The following is a 23023-nucleotide window of genomic DNA, read 5'->3' on the forward strand; positions in this document are numbered from 1 at the left end:
ATGACTTTGTCATGAGTTATTAAAATAAGCTGCATTTTCAAATTGAATGGGGGGGACCAATTCTGAAATTTTGGTTATTTTCTCAAGGTATGTACATGTATACGCAGCCCTCGCACTACACACCCACTACACTGGTGTGCCTCTGGAATCTATTGCTCAAATGTTGTTTTCCATCTCTTTTGTTTGATCTCATGTTCTTCAAATCTTGCACTCAGAAGAAAGTCATGTAGAATTCAAATTAACATGATCTGTTTATGGGAAGGACCAATATTTGTATTCTTTATGGGGTAGGAATATGGCAAAGCAGTCCTGTGTTTTCAGCAGTCCTTCTAGCAGTAGAAACTATGACAATAGGGCAAACTCAGAATTTTCTGAGTGTGTCTTGACATCCAGTTGTGCCAACTAACTCACTTCTGGTCCCACTTTGCACTCTTCTGTATTTGATCTGATGCTTGTAATGGCGACAAAGAAATCCAGTTTACATTAACGTCACTAAGATAGAGCCCTTTCAAAAAGGCTGATGCTGCTGCAGCAAAGACACAGTACCACAAAAGTAAGCTATTGATGCCAATTTACCACTCCCTTTCTATTTTATGGCAATTGTAGTTGGACCAATCTCCCTAGTATTGCCTAAAGGCACCTTCATGTTACCACAGAGCACCATCAACACTCTCTCCAGGAAACTGTGACTATTTTTCTCCTTGTTCATTGCCTGTTCACTGTGCACACAGATTTTTGACAGACTCTCTTAGATGGTCTTCTAATTTGGCCCAGTTCTGTGTCACAGCCCATGAACCTCTGCTTCACTGTTGTTCTTACAACCCTTCAGTGACTGCTTTATGGCTTGTCCCTTGTGCTTGCCTCATTCTCAAATCTTTGCGTTCTTCACCATGTCTTAGAACCCAGGCTTACAAGAAAAAAATCTATTCCAAATGTGGGGCCTACACTATCAGCAACACTCCTTGCAAGCTAAATTACACCCAAACACATCACTTTACAGGATCAAGGCACTAATTTTTAAGTGAATGCCTACCAAATGTAACACCCTTCCCCATTTCTCTGAGGGGACTGATTCACCTTTGTAACTCTTCCTGTTATGGGCTTTCATTTACCATTCTGACATAATCTAGTGCCTCACTGCATGTTGCTGATGTTTTTGTCAATGTGAAGAATGCAGTGCAATTGTTGCAGAAATTGTCTAAGAAACAGAGACCTTAATATGTACCATCTGTTTTACAAAAAAAAAAGCTCAATGTGGTAATGCATTTGCAATACCAGAAGCAATATCTCTAAGACATGAAATGAACATATGCTGTCTAAGAGCCTTCAGGCTGACATTGAAAAAGAGAAAAGATAGTACTTCAAGGCAAATATTGTCCCAATAGAAAGACTGCCAGAACCAATATGGCTCAGTCTGTTGACAGGTCTCTGGTGAACAACATCTTATAAAGACATGCACATTGCTATGGGTTGTACAGCTCTATGCCCCATTTTTTCAGCTTGGGAAAAAAAGTAGAGAACACCTTCACTGTCATACTGGCTATTCTCCTGTTTCAGATCAACAGATGTTGTCAGATGAAGACATCCTATCCATTATTCTTTGATTAACTCTTGTTTTTTTTTTTTTTTTAAATCAAGACAATGAAACCCACACTAGCTTCTTGTACTGGGTTAAATAAGCAGCCTGCTCAAAAGGAAAGATCTGAAAGTAGACTCTCCTTTCTGCTGTATTTTTTTCATTCCTAAATTAATGAATTTTATGCATGAAGATATCTGTGATTCTGAAGTTAAAATGGTATTGAAGCTACAATAGATAGTAATGAATTTTATACATACCAGAAGATACTGTAATTTTATTTTAAAGTCTGTTATCAGTTATTGTCCTATCAGCCACAGTAAATACTAGCATAATCTAAAATCTATATTCTTTTCACAGAAGACATAAACAAAAAATGCTATGATATAAAATGGTTCTTTGGATTATTTTTTATCTTCCATTATATATTAGAAAAAACAATTGATAAGTTACCTCCTCTAATTTTAGCTTAGACATATTTTCTGAATCCAAATCTCTGAATTCCAAAACCATTTTGGTTCAGGGGGCTTGGGAATAGGTTAGGCATTTGTTAATTTTTTTTATACACTAAAATTTGGGTTTGCAAACAAATGTAGCAAAATGGAGGTGGGGGTGAAAGGGGTGAACTGATACATTCTATATATGAATTTGATGTTTCTGTAATAATATCAATGCCTTTTATAATGTAAAGGGCTCTAGCCAGATCCTTTTAGAGTTAATACTAGGGTTCTTTCAGCAGTGGTTACTGAAAAATACAGTTTCAGGAAACATCCTGTTTCTTCTGCTTAGACTGCACAGGGGTATTTAAAGATATCAATTGGTATGTGCATTAATCAGATTACCAAATCTTGAGGTTTTTGGTGTTATCACTATGCCATAAAAGTTATACCATCTTAAAAGTGAAGGAACACAATGAAAACATGGACCCATGTTTGTAGACCTAGAACATGATGGAATTTAATGGCATCACACCTAAAGATTTCTGCAACCACATTAAATTCTTTCAGGCAAATGAGGATTCAGGAAATCTACAGCACTTCTTCTGTGGATTTTATTAGATCCACAGGAGGGAGTCTTTCTGCTATAGATTGTAGATGCTACAATCATGCTAAAGAAGCTTGTAAACAGTACTTGAGGAAGCTGCCATTCTTCAGATCTCAGAAACTCTGCAGGAGGTAGCTCTTTCACTACAGATCTTAGAAGCACAGGCTATTCTAAGTACAGTATAATTCTAATTAACTACACCATCAATTATGTCAAACAAGGGCACAATCACTGACCTTTCACTAAAGGCAAAGCCATCAAAGCAGGTTTTTTAAAACTGTGTAAGGGAGGAGAACCAAAGGAAGACCTCATATCACCATCTCTAGAGACTATGATAGATACAGACATCATAGGAGTGGAGGAACCTGCTAGCTTCCTAGCTGTTTCTCTGTCATGTGGTAAATAGTGTGCTCTGTAATGGGAGACTTCTTCCTCACAAATCTGGCTAAAGTTCTGCACATTCAAAAAATTAATAATCTCAACACCAACATAGACAGTTGGTTCTATAAGGCTTTTCTTTCTGTTATCAGAAAAATAAACTAGTTTCAGATAAAAGCTCTTTTTTGAAAATGCAACTTTCAACTAAAAACTGGGGAAAGCAAAACAAAACCATAGAAAACAGTATTTGTTTGAAAAAAAAAAGAGCAAAAGGCTTTGTCAATCACCTTAGGCACAGAAGTAGTAAATAAAATGATTATTACTTGTATGATATATATATATAAGCTACAGATAAGTAAACATAATGGTTAACACTAAAAACTGAGCCTAGTTAAACAGTGCTGAGGCACCTTTGGGCACTATTTCTAGACCCATAACATTTAGCATGCTATAAAATATTGAAACAATTATTCCAGCTTCAATAATTAGTAAATTCACTATGGAAGAGCCTAACTCTTCCTATTGCCTCTAGGGATACCTAGATTATTTGTTTAACCTGGATGCCTGCCTTTTAAACTGCTGAAGTAAGATAAAATGAATGATTGCTTGCACTATGAGGAAGAGGCACAAGGCTTAAGCAAGCTCCACTGATCTTCACCTTTGTCTTCCTCTATCTCATTCCCATAAATATCTGCTTTTCTGACTTCTATATATATTTTTTTTAAAAAGTGGAGAATGTCTTCAATTTCTCCATGAATTTGATATTATCTTATCCTCTGCTTTGCAAAAATTTCATATTGCACAACATAGTACAATTGCTGCTCTGAAATGCTTGAACTCTAAATTTCATTATCAAAATAACCACCATGTGCCTTTCATTGTAAGCAGAACTAAGACTATATGAGTGTGAGTCTGTTAAGACTCAGAGAAAAGTAGGTTTTCTTTGGAAATATATAACAGGAGCTAAACAAACACAAAAAGTACAGACAATAAATAAAGTAATAAATTTTAAAAAGAGAAGAAAGACTAGCAGGAGAAAATAAAAAAGCACAAATAGAGGGGCAGACACCAATCTCTTCTCTTTGGTGCCCAGTGAAAGGACCTGAGGGAAAGGGCTGAAGTTGTGTCAGAGGAGGATTAGGTGGTATTTTTAAAAAGGTTTCTCACCCAGAGGGTGGTTGGGCACTGGAACAGGCTCCCAGGGCAGTGGTCACAGCACCAGCCTGACAGGGCTCAAGAAGTGTTTGGACAATACTCCCAGGCACATGGTGTGACTCTTGAGGTTGTCCTGTGCAGGGCCAGGAGCTGGACTTGATGGTCCTTCCCAATCAGTTGACTCCATGATTCTGTGAAAATTAGGTTTTCTTTGGAAATCTGGAATAAGATTTAAAATAAGCCAGAAAGTATAAGTTAATAAACATATATATATTAAAAAAAAAAAAAAAAAGGAAAGGCTAGCATAAGAAAATAAGAAAGAGGGCACAAGATAGAAGGATGCTTGTCTATCTAGACACCTCTTTAAACAAGGATACGAATAAACAATTTGATGGCAAACATTCATTTGTACTAGTGGCTCATAGATAGGGCTCTTTCCAAGAGACAGAGACCAAATGTGCAGATATATTACTTATGAACCTGTAAATGCTGAGTAACTGCATCCTTAGAAGTAGGACAGGTGTTCTTTTGATCTAAAATGAGCATCTACACTTACTGTTATGTGAGAAATATATTCCTGACAGATACAGTGAACACACTGAAGTGCTGGGAGAGATTGGTTAGCATAATTTAAAGGAAAAGCCCTTCCAAACAGTATACTTGATATTGACAGAATATCAAGAAACTTTTTCTTAGGTTACACAGGGAAGAGTAGAAATTAATAAATGTATTGCAGAGAAAGAAGCATGTATACAATCTGTAGTCTGGATTAACTAGAAATATTAATATAAAAATTTATTTTCTTAGGCATTGTTTTAATTGACCAGATAAAGTTTAAGAATCTGTTCACCTTTCCATTAGTATTCCATGATCCAGCATAAGAGGAAGAAAAATTACATAACTGAAGACCACGGCTGCCTCATCATGTTTACAGCTGTGCTTTACATTGGTTTCTATTTTGTATGCTGTCATCATTCAGTGATTCTAATATACTTCAGTGAATTATCTGAAGCTAAAGAATATGAGAAAAAAAAAGCCCTTACTTAAAAGTTGACTCTTGTACTTGTCTCCACTGCTGTTATGGCCATAGAAAATGAAAAAAAAAAAAAAAATAAATGCTGCTGTGTAAGGGTTATAGGTTAAAAAAGCAAAAAAGGGATTTCCAAGAAAATACACAACGGAAATTTTTTCTAATGCGAAACCTTCATTTTGAAGATAATTTTCTTCAGATTTTCCTGTGATGAACTGAACTCTAGCTCTTAAACATCTGAATTTTATTATTTGTGATAACGATCACTGCTGAGCCTGTAGGAAGATTTAGATCAACTGAGACAGCAAGTAAAACCTGAACCTTGAACTTCTCCTCCAGCCTCCTTCAAGATGTGCTACCTAGTAGTTTGTATAAAATAGCTCATTTTTGAAATTATTTTGGTTTTGCTTTCTCCATTCAAGAATAACTAAAGAAAAAGTAATTTGTGTTGTTTCTGATTTATGGCAAGGTAGTTCACACTCTCCTATTTATTGCATCTGGCTGGAATACAGTAGCTGATATTCGTTCCGTCATTGAGTACGTGTGACTTGTACAATGAACTGTAGTGGGTCAAATAGTGATGACTAATAACACTAATAAGACTTATTCTATGTTGAAGCTAACAAATCCTTTATCAGTACTTCAACCATTCTGCTTACGTGGCCTCATTGTTCAGATTATGCTTTTCATCTATGGGAACTAATCCCTTTCATATACAATTTTAGCAAGAAGCTTATAAAATGTGCATTAAAGCATATTGACTTGTCCAACAATAAAAAGTACAATTAGGCTTCCAACACAGAGCATTACTAATTTGCATAAAAACCTCTCTAACCCATTCCTTTTACTGCATAATATAACCAAGAGGTTACATTCTGTACCACGCACCAGTAATTTACTGCAAAATCAGTAGATAGCTGTACCTGTGTAATAGTGTTCACTTTCTTTGTGCAAATCTTTTAAAAGTGAATTGACATGCTGAATGTATCAATAGGAAATAATATAAAAGATCATTACACTGAATGACCAAGTACAATGGGTTCCTTTGATAATATCCCATAATGCAATAACTCAAGACTTACTTATTGAGAGTACCTATCCTGATAAAGTCATGGGTAGGGTCACACTATAGACTCAGTTTTATCATACTCTGCAGTTGCAAGAGCTCATTTTCATAATGTACTATTTAAGCAAGAACCTTATAAGAACCGTAGAAGAGTAATAATGACCAATCTATGCATAAAAGTATAAATAGTTAGACTCCCAACACTAAGAATTTCCATCTAAGAAGATTGCTTAATATCCCTTTTGCAAAATCTCTCATTTCCGTAACCAAATAGGTGCTATTGTCTATCCACTATCCAAGTACTACAAGTCTTTGTAGCACTACAGGAATTTCTCTTAGTGTGTACTCTGGTACATATTAATTTAGATTTTGAAAGTACATGCCAATTAGTACATAATCGTAAGACACGATTCATACGGGGTTTAGACTGACTAGAAGTAGCTGAAAGAAAATCAAAAGAACATACTGCTTGTCATTAAGTGCTTTTACCTACAGAGAGCACAGAAATTCCTCATGGCTAGAGATGATTAGCCTACTCTTCACTTGCTTAATAAAGAACAGTATTTCCTTACCGAGGTAACACAAGCTGACATTGCCTCAGGTCACTGCAGGGCATGTCATATCATGTAACACAACATAAACTGACGTAACCTGATCCAACAGGCCATGTGCCTGTTGCTTATTTGTAGAAAATATTACTTTTTTTGGAAGAGATGACATGACACCATAGACAAAAAACATGTTAATTCTACATTTTAGTCCAAAGACTATTGTGTTCACAATTAACCAAGAGTTTAAGTCCATATCATGAGGAATGGCAACAATAATCCCTTCAATTATTCTGTGTTGCTGATACCAAAAAAGTAATTTCTGAAGCTACCTTTTATACTGACAATCTTTAATCAGCAAAAGATAAGTTTACAGAAAGTGAAAATATGCCCTGTGAAATGACCCTACCCAAAAACAACAAAGAACCATCTAAACTCATCAAGATGTTATGACCACTACTCCCTCTATTTTTACAGTTCTCAGAAAAATGTCAGCTTGTTTATGTTAAGATCAGAACAATCCTTCAAGATGATATAGATGATTATTGCTGAGACACATTATTATTGTATAATGTATTCGTTTTAAAAGAATGATAGTGAATTGCAGTATAAATTTTAAATATACTTATTTTTTCTTTATTGAGACAGAGAAAAACTAATCTATAACAAAACCTTAAAATTGGCATGCTGCCAAACAAATGATTACTTTTTAAAATACCTAATCTGAACTGTCAGCATAAAGTGATCTTATTTAAAAAACCCAAAACCATACATCTAAGTAACTTAAGGCATTACTTTTGAAACCTTAATCCTACTGAACTTTGCAGAAATAAACACCAAGAGCTAAGGAAAATATTTTTATAAATTAATTGTAAGAGAAAAATAAACTAAGATTACTCCAAATTAACAAGAATCCTAATTAAATTTTAACAGTGTTTGAAAGGTCTGCTGTGCTAATTAGATAAAGTTGTATAAATTTCTCTCACATTCACACATGATGAAGCACTAAATATAATATAGAGAAATTCACCCCAACCATCAGGGAAGTATGTGCTCTTTGGACAGTTGAGTTTTACTATGTCACACAAAACCCAAAAAGTTTAGTCAAGAAAGAAAGAAAAAAAGAATGCTACATGCTGCTTTTTTGTAAGGGTGTTAGCTTGCCAACATATCAAAGAAACAAAAACAACCACATAATTTTCTTGTTATGGCTTTACTCTTTCAAAACTGAATCCCCCTGTTTTACAGTAATTTCATATGTGTTTTTCATTTCTTTCTTGCTTTCTCTCTTTCTTTCTTTAGTTCTTTCATTAGTTTTTTCTTCCTTTTCACTGTTGAATACTTGTTTGGGAACTTTTACTATTAAAACCAACTATGCAGGATTCTCAAGTTCAAGATATATGATGCTTTTTCATTTATTCCATATTTGAAAAATCCATATTTATTACAGTTTGGTTTCAGCAATTTATTTTTATATGCACATTATATATATTTATTCAAGCATTGTAAAATAAATAAAGAACATCTATAAAATAATATTTACAGAAACAGAGATTCCCAGGACCAGAAAATCCTTGTTGGGTATCTAAAATCCATTCTTTTAATCTCTAATTCTTTGCCTTGGCAAGCAGCAGTGAGATAAGAAGAGGTATAAAATAGAGGCCTTTTTTTAAAGTATGGGTCTTTTTCAACCTCACAGTGTTTTCAAAAATCGGTGCTTAAAAATATGAGAACAATTGAAAAAGCTAGATCTGAATGCTTTTTTACATTTGAAGCAAATTCCAATCACTGTATCTGAACACCTAATTTGATAAATCTGCGATTTGGGTCTGAACCTTGCATCCTAGGCATGTTTAGTTTAGAAACATTAAATTAGTTTTAATCCTCAGCAGTGAAAACCTGCCACCATTCTGTGCTGGTAGCGATATACAAAGGCATGAGCAATACAATCACCTCAGAGGAAATGTTGCTTTACTATTTCCCCTCCATTTGACCCTTGCTAGCATGCATGAATCAAATCAAGAGCTTGAAGAGTTTGCAGACCTGGATTAACATATTTGCAAAGCTCAGTTGGATTTTCACAAAGAAAGAAGATATGGGAAGAAAACCTCTTTGTTGTTTATGGAAAGTATGATAAACATGTGGTCAACACCTGGATTTTAAAGTGATTCTAGTCCTTGATCACTAAAAGTACAATAGACAGCTTCTGAGAATACAAATAATAAAACAAGGTGATAGCAACAAAAAGAGCTGCCACATGCTTTTCTTTACCTCTTTGATTTTGTTTAATGACAACGAATCAAATTTTTAAAACAAAAATAACAGAGAAAAAAGAAAAAAAAATCCTTATAAAATATGCATTAAAACATGGGGACATATATATCATGAAGCATATGTTTTCCTAATAAATTTTATACTGTGAAAATCCTTTTGGTGAATGCATTTCCATATGACAGTGTTTTGCATCCTGGAAATGCTGGATGAAAGTGCTGTATGCAAGTGACATAAAATTAATGTCCAATTTCTGTATATCCCGCTGACCTCTGCAGGGTTAATGAGAAAATATTCTGTCCTTTAAGTATAAAATATTGCTTTTTAATACAGACAAATATATGTAAAATAAATTGCACTAAAATAGAAATCAATACTTGCTAGCTTTTCAGGCAGTATACATAGGCAAAAGGCCTCTTCATTCTAACACAGAGCTTAGTGATTAGGAGATGCATTGGCATAGCAGCCCTTTTGCAATCATTGGACCCTGTTCAGCTTGTAGAGTGAATTGGAATTACTCTCTTTAATTTACCCTGAAGTGCATTGTAAATATAACACTGCCACAGAAATCTGTGGACCCAGAGGAGATGACAACATGTGGCTGATCAGACTTGTAGGTCATCTTTCTCTATCATAGTATGATAAAATGGTATAGGTTGGGAGGGCCAGTAAAGACCACCCAGTTCCAACATCCCTGCCATAGGCAGGGACAGTTTCCAGATCAGCTTAGCCTTGAACATTTCCAGGAATGGAACAACCACAACTACTCTGGGAAACTTGTTCCAGTGTCTACGACCCTCACAGTAAAATAATTTCTTCTTAACATCAAATCTTACTCTACCCTCTTTCAGTTTAAATATACCAGCCATCATGTTTCTAGACTAGTCAGACCAACTGCTTGGGGACATGAAATACTTTCCCTTAAAGAAGCAAAAGAAGACTAGCTACATTCTATATATCTCTCTTTTAAAGTTCTGATGACATTTTAAACCAATCCCATTCCAAAAGTGAGGACTGTGGGGCTTTCTTTTCACTTATACCAATGAATGCCATTTACCACTCTATGCTTCCAACTGGTCCAAATCTAAGGACATGCTGGAGTATGCTCTATCTTTGCTATAGAAATTTTCCTGTGAGAAGTGACAAACGGATTCTGTATTGAGGTTTGACTCTTACCAAAATAGACAAGTCTGGCAAGCTTTCCAGGAATTACAATGCTGTGCCTACAGAGGGTGACATGCTATCTGAAGTTCTTGTAAACAGCAATAGTTTATATCTTAAGGCAATGAAAGATGTAATGACTTCAATTTCACTTGGATAAAAATAGCAGAATTTTGAATTTTAAGTAGCATAGGCCTCTGATATCATCAAGTCCAATTTTTGACAGAACACCATCATGTCAACTAGACCATGGAACTAAGTGCCACATCCATCCATCCATCCATCCATCCATCCATCCATCTACATTCTTTAAACACCTCCAGAAATGGTGACTCCACCACCTCCCTGGGCAGCCCATTCCAATGACCAATCACCCTCTCTGTGAAGAACATCTTAATGTCCAGCTAAACCTTCCCTGGTGCAGCTTAAGACTGTGTCCTGTTATCTATCACTAGTTGCCTGGAAGAAGAGGCTGACCCCCAGCTGGCCACAGTCTTTTTTCAGGCAATTGTAAAGAGTGATAAGCTCTCACCTGAGCCTCCTTTTCTCCAGGCTAAACAATTCAAAACTCCCTCAGCAGCTCCTCATAGGACATGTGCTTCAGGTCCTTCACCATCCTCGTTGCCCTTCTTTGGATATCTCAATGTCCTTCCTGAACTGAGGGCCTCAGAACAGGACACAGTTGTACCTCAAAGTACACCTGCATCAGACTTTGAAATCTTATGGTCTGATACTGCCACATGCCAGTGTGCTCTTTTCCCACTGACTATACAGATAAAAGAACTCAGAGAGTTAGACCTTTGGACTTTGCACTGTTTACCTGACATTTGTCCATTTGAAACAGCAGTTGACTTGAAAAACCTTTGCTTTGTGGAAACTAAAAGAACATGATTTTTCTTTCACTTCTACTATATACATCAAGCTGCCAAGTAACATATCTTTGTGAGCAGACTATCTGAATTAAGCAGCTTTTGACAAAGAAACTGTACGCTTGCCAAAGCAACAATGATTTTTATTTCATGCTAAAGAGGGGTTTACAGACTGAGGCAAACTTGAAATAAGAAAAACTTGCATGGTTAAAAGATGTATCTTGCTTTGGGGAAAGAATAAATGTAATTGTTATGGGCTTGGTTTTATTACATGTCTGCTTAAAAAAGCCAAAAATCTTTGCTTTCAAAAACTTTGTTTCTCAGATTTTGTGGCTTGTTCCTGTTATAGACATATTTTAATTTATATGCAGGACAATATATGAAGGAATAGAATGTATTTAAAGAAAAATGAATGGCATTGTCAACTCTGGACATAAAAATGTCATGAATGTTTTCTGAAAATAGCTATTTTTGTTAAAAACAATTGAAGTCTCAAGATTTTTTTATAGTTCTTTCACTTACATTCTCACTTCTGAGCCTTATATATAACTAAGCAGACAGTCAATTTTTTCACACCTAGAGGAACACTTTTTTGAAAAGAAAGATGACATTCTCATACAGTGTTTTTATTTCAGGATGCGCTGCCATAAGAGAAAACACTAAAAATTTTGAGGTTTACTATGATGAAGTCTGGTTAAAAGAAATAATACCTTGTATATCTGCTACTACTACTACTGCTTCTACTATTACATACATGGTAGGTTATGCGTGATAAGCCATGCTGCAAAAGACCTTCTCATGACTGAAAACTGTTGAAATATATGTACCATAGTAATATGTATGACTTTGCAAATGTTTTCTGTCTTTTATACTCTATTATGGTTTATCCTGAACACTCTATCCATTCCTTCCTTTCTTAGAAGAAACATTAAAGATATACCCCCTTATATATATATATGAAAAACGGAGTCACATATTACAGACCAAAATCAGGAGCAAAAGATTCTTAAAGAATCAGCTGCAGAATATTTATGTTTCTGTACACAGGAACAGTGACTACTTGGCAGGTTTGTGTATGATTAAGGACTGGAAATCAGAGAGAATTTTTTCTATTCAGTATTTCTGAAAACAGTTAGTAAGACTCTTGTGTGCTTATTGTGCCTGTAAAAGACAGACAAGAAATATCGCTGTCTTCTAGAGGCATTGGTGATGTAACATTAGATAGACAAAATTTGGTCCCAAGTTTTATGTTTAAGATATTTATCTTTATTTAATTAATGAAAGCAAATTAAAATTCAATTTCTAGCCACATTTGCTGTAATTTAATGCAATGGTGGGGGGGGGGGGGGGAGGAATTGCCTTCCTAAATAAATCAGTTATTTAATCAAAAAGGCCTTGAATTAAATGTAAGTTAAAAGCCATCTTACATATGGTTCCAGATTGGAATCTCTCAAAACTTGTTCAGAACGAGCTATAGATAAAATAAGGGAGATGAGGCAAGGAAGGAACATGAGATCAATGAGTTTCCTGCTGGGACACTCAATTTTCAGATAGATGGAGAGGTCACAGAGAAAAAGTGGAGGGATAATAGATAACTCAAATTCTTGAACAAATTCTACAATGAAAACATGACTTGATAAGAAAACTCATAAATATATCAGTCTAAGAGTCCAGCCACCTTGCCCAGTTTGTGCACAGGAAAAGTCTTGTGGGACTCACTTTAGAGGAGTCATGAGAGTGTTTGGGCCTCTGTTCAGATGGGCAAATTAATCTCTCTGTGGTAAGGGAAAACTGCTAAAGTATGTGATTTTAGCACAGAACTATAAAGTGACTACAGAGTTTTATTCTAAACTTTGTGACCAAACATCTCTGAATGTGATAAATGCTTATGGATTCATCTAATTACAGATCTGGATTACACCTAAGACATTTAGAGAATATGTCTCTCTTTCATAAGGTTTCCAAGGTTTTCCTATAATAATCAATTACCATAATGAGTTTTTTTAAAGCTGCCATTTGTCACTTTCTTAAAATATATAAACTACCCAGTATAAAGACAAATAGCTAGAGCCAGCCTACCCTGAGGTCCTCATTTGAAGATGTTCATTAAATCAAAATCAAGTGGGAAACCTGTAGGATTTTATTTAAAAGTCAATCCTGCTTGTGCTAAATAAAATCTGCCCTAAACAAGTGTAATTTATGGCAAGAAGTGCTTTTTTCTTAGCAGAACCTTTAAAAAATGTTGGTTTTAATCTTAGAAACTGAAGGCCATCTGTCTTGGAAGAAGAACATGCAACTACAAAAATCTGACACCTGTGTACAACAGGACAGGGGAAATGAAAAACTCTATCTTTTTAGTTCTGATTACATTTTTGGTATCTGCCAAAGTTTCAACAGTGTTGACACAGCAGGTTCCTTTGCCAGACTGACTCTGCTGTAGATAGCTTTGTTAGATGTTGAGATCTGTACAGCTGAAACCAAATAAAGCCACTGTACTCCATCTCCTGTCAAGATCCAGCGTTCTTCTTGCTCTTTAATTTATCATGCATAATCTCTTAATAGCAATAAGGTGATATCTTGGTTCAAAAGACAGCATTCACTTAAGGCACAAGTGTAGGATATTCCAAGCACGTAATCTACAGATATTCTTAACTCACATACTTGAGCTTTTTAAATAATTCTTGCATCTCTGGTTGGATGTTTTATTGCATGTGTACACTCTTGAATCTTGAACAAGTTATACCTCATATAAGCGACAGTTCAACAGCTCAAACGAAACACAAAGCTGTCACAACAATACTTTTCAAAACACAATTACTGATTTGTTGCTGGTAGAAATGGATGGTTAGGTCAGGAGAAGAACCTCTCTAGGTTTCTGTGAAAAGCCATTTTAGAGTCTCATAATATTTTCATAACAAAAAAGATTTAATTTTCCTTTTAAATTTTAATTTTTTTCCCATGAAGAATGTATTCAAGCAATAAGATATCTCCAACAGCATGATACTGAATATGTTTCACACCTAAGCTGATGCCACCCAAACAAACATGAGATAATTACAGATGAACAAGTACATTGGCTTATGTATACTTACTGTAAATTTATACTAAGTGAGGACCTTCAGAAAAAGGCAGATAACAGGTGTTTTCAAAGTCTGTAGGTAATGACCATAGTTGAAATAAGACTGAATAATTTTTAGCAAACTATTTAATAAATTCAGTTTTTAAATAATGACAAATGTTATTATTTAGCTGAAGACCAATAGTATGGAAAGAGAAATGAGTCAACTTTCAGGAGAATGTCTTTCTTTAAGCATTTCAAAGCATATGAGTGCTGTTTTCCATCTGTGAACAACACTGAGAATTTTGTGAGGATACTTGAATGCTGTTAGCTCAAGAAATGCCTGCTCTCTACGCAGCTCTGGAGGTTCTTGTCCCTCTTGCTTATTCAGGAGCACTTTGGATCTACGTAGCTGGATTCCGATGACTCAGAATCCTGCAGGAGTACTGCCCACATCTAGTGGAGGGCATTTTCAGAGCCATGTACCTGAGTAGGCTTACAGATGGGAAAGACAATGAAAATGTCATTGGATTGTTTGCAGAATGTTGGCACAATTTGCAGAAATCCCAGAATTTCTTCTGAAAAAAGGTTATCCTGTTAGAAAAGCACATCACATGAGTGGTGTGTATCTCATTCTTCTTTCTCAACTGAAGACAAATCTATCCTTTCAAATGTACAGGTGGCTGTGGCAGAGGTCAGACATTCCTAACACAGAATCTGCATTTAGTTGTGTATCTAGTCTGTTTTGATAGATTCAAGGACTTTTTAATCTGTACTTGAATATTTTGCAATTCTAAGGTGTTATTTTTCATGTAGTTCAATGAATTCTGTACTAAGTACACCCTTTCTTTAGATTGCTCTTATGTCATATGTCTCATTATCTTGTGTATACATGTAATTCTACACAGAGAGGCTTCTGCTCTTGAACAAAAATTATCTTCCCTTTATGAATTTACTTTTCAAAGAAGTTTATTCTTCTGTAGCTTGATCCTTAGATAACACTTAACTGTCTGGCATTTTTCAGTTATATGCAGTGCTTACATAAAATTTTTGAAAATACCTAACTGACGTAAATGTCTGAATATTTTTTAAAATTTATTTCAAATGCTAAAGGACTAAATGATTTCTCTTAGGCCAGAGTGAGATACTGTCTGTGCTTACTGTTGAAATTGTGCATGCTTTCAACGTCAAGGCCAAAGAAAAGCTCACCTGGACCTCATCTAGCCTGTCCCAAAGCCTTTGCTGAATGATGACTGTCAGCAGTCTCTTATCTGCCTTGTGCTCTAGTTAAAACTTATTTGTTCTTTGCAGTGTATTAGTACCAGAATTTACCATTTCCACCATATTTTTATCCCTGAATTTATTCCTGAATCAGCCTTCTACTGCTTTTTATTAACAACTGTGGAGGATGAAACAGGGCTAATTCACAGAGGAGGGCCAACTGAACATCTGAACAGTAATGGATGATGTTTACTCAAAGTTAAAGATCATTTGTATAAGCACATTTACAGGGCTCAAACTAACAGAGAAAGAAAGTGAAAATGTTATAATAAATGTATACACATCCAGAACATTCTTAACCCCACAATTTCCTTGAATATGTATAAAGCAATAATTTTTAATGCTTTTGAAATGTCCTTTCATCTGCTACCTGAATGCACACAAGGGTTGAGTGCCATGTAGCCCAGCTCCTTATGGGATTCACAAATTCTATGTTTTCCATACCATTTTCAGGCCAATTAGGCCATACTTGTAGAATTAAATTTGACATTGCTGGACACTGAAACTTGATAATCATATTGTTAAATTGTTTGACTGGCCTCAGCACTGTTCTGCTCCTGGCCCGCTAGACCTTGGTTTTGAGAACCTTTGCTAGGCACAGTTAGAGAGCTACAGCTGTTCACAGATTGTTCACAAGAGACAGGTTGAATGATGCCCTTCTGCTTTAAAAGCTAACAGAGTGTGATAGTGGAGCATTACAAGACTGGTTAGAAAACTTATGTATAATTTTTTAAAAAGTTTCATTTTAAAATAGAAATAGGAATCTCAAGTTAAAACATTAATTAATTTTGATTGATACTGAACATACCATATATGACAACCTGTTCAATTTGAAGTACTGAATGATAAATCTGAATTGGTGGAAAGTGACTAGATTCAGTCTATTGAAATTAAAACCAGCTGTTGTCAGCAGTAGAAACTTTCACAACTGCAATAGGAGTATTCTCTTCATTTCAGTCAAATTGATTCAATTACTAGATGACTGAAAGGTGAGAAATTGCCTGGGAGTTGACAAATTATAAATATTTATTTTCTTTCTCTATTGTTAAAAACTGGGCTCAGGAAGATTAGATCTACTAATTCTAAAACTCATTATGAGAGCAAAAGGAGATGCCTCAGTTCCCCTCTCTAGCTAATTCTGCAACCCTCAGTGTGGAGGTTCAATTCTCTGTGATCCAAAGCTTAGTCTGATACAGTACAAGTCTGTAACCTTGTCTCAGTCTTGCTCAGAATATTTTTTTATGGTACAAGAAAATCCATATGCTAAAACCATAAAGATAAGAAAAGTAAAAACACAGACAGATTTGAAACTCTTGAGATGGTGGTATCAGCTCAAGGGTTGAAGACGAAAAATACTGCCATGGAAAGGTAAAAAAAGCCCAAGACAAAAAGCAAATAACAGGAAGTCAGCATTGCAGCAATGCTGAAGAGCAGCCCCTTCCTCAGAGCAATGCAGGCCTCTGCTTCTCCACCTGATTGACCTCCACGCTCTCACAAAGTGTCTTGAGGAAAGCAAGAATGAATATATTACACCTTAGCCTAGCTACATGTAGTGACCAGTCCTCTGCTGTATGTATTAACCAACAAATGACCATTGCATGCTCTTAAAATGTGTATATTCTTCTGGCAGAGTTTCTTCCAACATGACAGAAGCTGCCAGGACAAAAAAGATCTACTGACTCAGGACTACAAGTGGTTTAAGGTAGCAAATTAAATGAAAAATTATTAGATAAATGTATCTATTTCTTATTTAGAAGAAATTAAGTCTGTTTTGCTTATATTACAAAATATTAACTATTTTGTGCTTCTCTAAAATAATAGTCTTTTCTGAAGAAATCAAGTATAAAGACATAATACCTATTAAGTTAAACCAGACTAAAAATATAGCAACAACCATATAATAACACATGGGATATACCTATTAAAACCCACATAAATCCATTATAAGCAGTAAATTTACTCAAATAAATATGCAAATATCTCATATATCTAACCATCTAGAAAAGAGAAGCATCATATACATAAACTTGCTCCAACAATGTTTTTTAATATTTGTCAAACATTAGGAACCAGTCTTCTAGCAGAAAAATAAACAAGCAAATATTAATTCAAAATAATACAAACCACAATGTTTAAACCCAAGTTTTCTGATTGCAAAAAGCTACTCTAGAATTCATCCTAGAGAAGGAAGAAGTCTAGCAATTCTGTCTTTTTCAAGATTATGAACCTAAAACCCAGAAAAACATCTAGTCACCAAGAAGAGCAGGAGCCACCCAATCAAAACATGGCCAAAAGGCTGGTGCCATCTGTGGCATCTGGCTTTTTCAATCATGGTGCTGTTTACATGGCACCAAACTCTCTAGAGAAAATGGGGTTGACCTGTCTAAAGAGGGAAAGTTTTGGCTCATGAGTTGACAGGGCCAATTGAGAGGGCTTTAAATTAGGTTTGAAGGGGAAGGGGATAAGACCAGGCTGCTAGAGATGAACCTGGGGGCGTCATGCCAGCGTTGGGGGAGAAATTGGTAGCCCAGGTAAAGTGCATACAGAATGGGGAAGAAACAGGAGGAGCAGGAAGCCAGAGTGCAGCAGGAAAGCTGTGACAGAGTGCCCACCAGGGAAACATGGGAGGAGGACTCACAAGACTGGAGTGAGGGTAAAATTGAGTGCCTGTGGGTAAGGCTCAGGGGGAAGGCTTAACCAGGCAGGGGTCCCGCTGGGAGTCTGTTACAGACCACCCAACCAGCATGGAGAGGCAGATGAAGAGTTCTATAAGCTGACATTTTACTATATGGAAACTCAGCACAGCAGAGAGGAAGCATTCTGGAATGTGTGGAAGAGAACTTCCTGACACAGATGATGACAAAACTTAACAGGGACACTTAGAAGACTCTGCTTTCTGCACAAAAAATTGAACATAAATACTTTAATCATTGAGATGCAGGATAATAAATAACCACAAATTTGAGCTCAAAGTCTTCGGACCTGGAAAAACATACATCTTATGCTGCATCACCCCAAAACCAGATAAATATTACTACTGTCTTAGGTCTTTTTGTATTAAATTACTTTTGGTGATGTATTAAAAAACTCTCCTCAGAACAAAAAAAAATTAGATTGCAGGCCTGCTGTGTATATGCAATTGTGAATAGAAAATATATATGTTATTATACATTGTTAATTAAAGGATTTATGATCGCTCACTCTCTCTACCATCATCTTCCTATGTGGTCTTTCCTAAACCAATTAATGTCACTGAACTCTAGCTGAATTATAGGATGCATATCTCACAAAGTAGCAGTAAAGTTAAATACATTACAGATTTGGAGGTCATTAGATAAGATTAGGCAAGTAATTTACATACAAAAAGAAGGAAAGAACCCTCTCTTTTAGTATGATGAGCTCCTGTTGGCGCATGTTACAATATCTACATGCCACTATGATGCTTAGGTGTCCCTGAATGTTTTGGCATTAAGAATATAGATTGGTCTTTGACAGCAAAAGAATTAATACAGTTTTGATTTTAGTTTGTTGACATCTTTTCAGTAAAATATCTCGTTTTCACTGAATTGTGTTTTCATATGACAGAAACAAAGAGGAGATGTTCCTCTGTAGAACTGAATGGAAATTAACCACAAGAAAAGGAATTTGTGAACCATCTGCCCTTCTATGTAGTTGAAATTCTCTCAGGAAATAATATTACAGATAAATAAGACAAGGGGCTAAAAGGGAAATGAGAGTTTATCCCAAATTTGAATTTTTATGTATTAGAAGATCAGGAGAAGAAACTACTAAAAGCAAAAGAACAAACATACAAACAAAAAAAAAAAACCCAAAACACACACACACACACACACACACACACACACACACACACAAAGCAGTTAAGGGACTTCCTTTAGGAGGAGAACATATAGCATGAAAAACAGGTATGAAAACTAAGTTAGAAGAGGATTTCAGATTTTAAAAGCCATTGTTATTAATACATCATTACTTCTATAGATGAGTTCTGCTCCAAAATGTAGCACCTAAGAAAAATAACTACTGATCTATGATCAATGTGTGAAAGAGTATATTTAATAACTTAAAAAATGCTAAATATACGGAAAACAGAGAAAATAATTTAACAAAACAGGAAACATTGCCAACATGACACTAAGATGAAAGTTTCTGTTAAAAACATGTCAGATAAGTCTCTGTCACAGTCTAAGTAAGGGATGAGAGAGAAGTCAGTTTCAAAAGAGAAAAGCAACATCATTAAAAAGATCAAAACCAGGTATTTAAAATAAAAAACAGTCAGTGGTTTTCAGACAGCCCTGGTGTCGGCTATGTAATTGCAGTAATCGTGTATGCAGATATTAGCCTGAAAGTCTGCTTTCGGGGCTTAATGGAAACTCATTTCAAGGATTCAGGTCTGCATGATTAGCTTCTCATAAGGAAAAGCAACCAAAGACAATTGGATGTGATACTGACTCCATCATTGCCTTGTGTGCTGGTGGATCAGGTACTGCATGCCTTATGGCTGCTAGCTTAGTTTCCTTCAGCTTGGGAATATTCTTGATTGGAATTGGAGGGGAGAGGAAGGGCATGTGGGCAACTGTATACATAGAGACAGCTGTTAAATTCAGTATTTTAATATAGTCAGTAATAATACTATGTTTATCATAAACAATTAAATGTGAGGACATGTATCATATTCCATGTGGAAAAAGGAATTCTTATGGATATGCAAAAATGAAGGCAAAATAAGACTGCAATAGCTGTTACAGTCCTACATAGAAAAGCTATACAGTAGTGGAATTTCTTAGGGTTAATGATTGCAAGTTCAAAATGCATTTGAGAAGAAGAAAATGAAGGTATTCTACAGAATAAAATATGTTCTTTGTCAATGACTTATACAGAACACTGGGCTTACAGAAAAAGCACTGGTCCAGATAAATAACTTCTTTATTTATGTCAAGAATTTTTAAAATGCTACATTTAATTTTAATATCATGATGAGAAGTATTTCTCCTTCGTGATAGGCCTCATTACACTACACTGAGTATAGTGTTTGCCTTATTTAACAATTTTTATCAATCATTTAACAATGGATAATGCACTCAATGTCGATAGAAATACAAGCAACAAAGGCACAAGGGTACAATCGACAAGGAAAACAATTTCTGTCTTAGAGCATGGCAGAACTATAGCAGTGAAATAAGAAAAATGTTGCTATTGAATGAAATATCTCAGGATGGTAAGAGGAATCTTATTGAATTCTAATTTTTATGTTATGAAAATTCTTAATCTTTATGACCTTTGTTTTGCACTAACTTATAATTTCTATTCTAAGAAATAGAAAATATATTCTATTCTAAGGAAATGTGGATGTGCCTAACATTTCTGTTCATAAATAGGCCAGTCAGTTTATGAGAACCTGTATGCATCTTAGTTGGGAATTGAAGGTATAATATAATATATACATATCTCAACAAGATTCTCTAAACCCAAAACTTCAGACTGATGAATTCAAAACCACAGCTAATGATGCATCTAAAATTCTTCAATTTCTCCAGCATGTATATAAAAATATCAATTATTATTTCTATATATAAACACTAATAATGATGAGCAATTTTCTCATATGCTCCTTCATTTCATTTAAGGAAATAACATGTTCAAATCTCTTCTTTTGTCTAACAGATAACTATAATAAGCATAAAGATTTCATATGACACTATTCTGCTCTTGCTGCAAAGTTGCTGAGGCCATCAGTGCATAAAGGAAGTGTTTGAGCTGTGATGTCTATCAATCTACCAAGCTGTTCATAAAAGTGTTTCCCTAGAACTTCTTTAGCCTTGCAAAATCAAATTCTAGAGAAGATCCCATCAATCCTTTAAACTGGTGAGCGCAAAAAATCCTGTGTAGTGTTTATCTCAACAATAAAAATCCACACAATGACTTTCTGTTAAACAGTTATGATTCTATATGAATAATAAAAAAATTATATAAATATTCAGCAATGATCTACCCTGGCAAATGGAATATTTTTGTTTTCCATTAGGCCTTTTAAACTAATTAATGAATTAATGAGTGAAAAGAAGCAATATCAGACCTCAGTAGACTGAAGTGAGGTCACTCCAGTGCCATTTTCAATTAATGTTAGCATTTCATATGCATTACATACTATTGAATGACTCCTTGTGTGTTGAGACTATTTCATGGCTGCAACACAGGACCAAAGACCTGGTGCTGGCCTGGTTCAGTTCTTTGTTCTTCCACTGACTCACCTTGTCTGCTTGAGTGAGCCACCAAAGGTAGCAGCTACTAGGAGTGCACCTACTTGGAGGAAAGATGTGGGGCATAATTGAATAAAATCATTAAATGCCAGCATTTAACTGATGAAAGCAGCAATAGATGTACAAATCATATTATTATTTTTCAATCTGCCTATAAAGAGGCCACCATATTTGGAGGCCTGTAGGTGTTTGTGTTTCTTAATGGGACTACTTACAGCCAACACTACTGGCATGCCATGTGGAAGAACTACTAGAGAATAAAATGGTTTGTGTAGCTAAGTAATAAAAGAGAGGTTTCTCTGTGGCAATTTTTCAAAACGTTGCATGGGGGTCTAACTATGTGACTCCTATTGACTTAAATGGGAGTCATGCAGCTAAAAAAGCATATAACACTTTGAAAATGTATGCCTAAGTGTTTTGTCAATAATCATATGTAAGTAATAAAATGGGATTAATTTTTTTCTGTTCAATACATATAAACATTATGTTTATATCAGCATAATTACTGGCTTTCTGTAGCTTGATAGGTAGTCTTTAGTCATACTATAATTGGCATCCTGATCACATAATGTCATTTTAATGTGTTCTTCAGAACACACATTACATTATTAGATTCTTGCTGTGAAAGAAGTGCAGAACAGCTATATCATAAAAAACTACAACAATGCTAACTCAAAAAAATCATTTTCCATTCAAAATGCAATACAGATCAGTGTATGAGTAGTAATTTTCTATAAACATTTCCAAATTATGAACACAGGTATTTTCTGGGGGAAAAAAATAGATTCACTGCATACTGCCTATACACTGAGAAAAAGAACATATGGAAAGGCCTTGAAAAGATTATTTCAGGGAGTCAGAAGGGAAGAAAACTGTTCCCTCACTAATTGATAGTTTATGAGACATTTCAATATCAAAAAGTCTTCTGTATTCTGATTGGATAGTAGCAGCCAACTATTAGAAAAAGCCCAGGTTTTGTGGTATGTTTCATTAGCTGTAGTCTTTTTTCACACCGCTGTTAACTGGCCAGTGCCCTTATCCTTCAGCAGGTTTTAGAGGATAGACAAGCCAAATGCTGGGACTTGAAAAATGGATTATTCTTTTCATGGTTATTGAGGAATAATTGTTCCTCAATACTCAGTCTGCTATTTCTCATTGATTGCAAAGCAAATCCTGAGCTTAATTTGACTCTCAAGCTATTAAAGATAACTTGTAAAATAAAAAAAGAAAAAGAAAGGAAAAAACTATTCCACTGATTAATTCATAACATGTAAAGATTATTTCAGAAGAACAGGACTAAATGAGACC

The 23023-nt window shown here is 35.2% G+C and overlaps 1 long non-coding RNA gene across 2 annotated transcripts in view; it reads right to left on the minus strand.

Annotated features, from left to right (window-relative positions):
* Positions 1-4301, minus strand: part of LOC110478548 (uncharacterized) — an 82811-nt gene extending 78510 nt beyond the window's left edge. Inside the window, exon 1 of one of the 2 annotated variants that reach the window (XR_013339942.1) lies at positions 4166-4301. This is a non-coding gene — a long non-coding RNA (uncharacterized LOC110478548). The remainder of the gene's footprint in view (positions 1-4165) is intronic. The other variant, XR_002466773.2, reaches the window with a different exon arrangement.
* Between the last annotated feature and the right edge of the window lie 18722 nt (positions 4302-23023).

The sequence above is a fragment of the Lonchura striata genome, chromosome 5, assembly GCF_046129695.1.
Source record: "Lonchura striata isolate bLonStr1 chromosome 5, bLonStr1.mat, whole genome shotgun sequence".
Classification (NCBI taxonomy): Eukaryota; Metazoa; Chordata; class Aves; order Passeriformes; family Estrildidae; genus Lonchura; species Lonchura striata.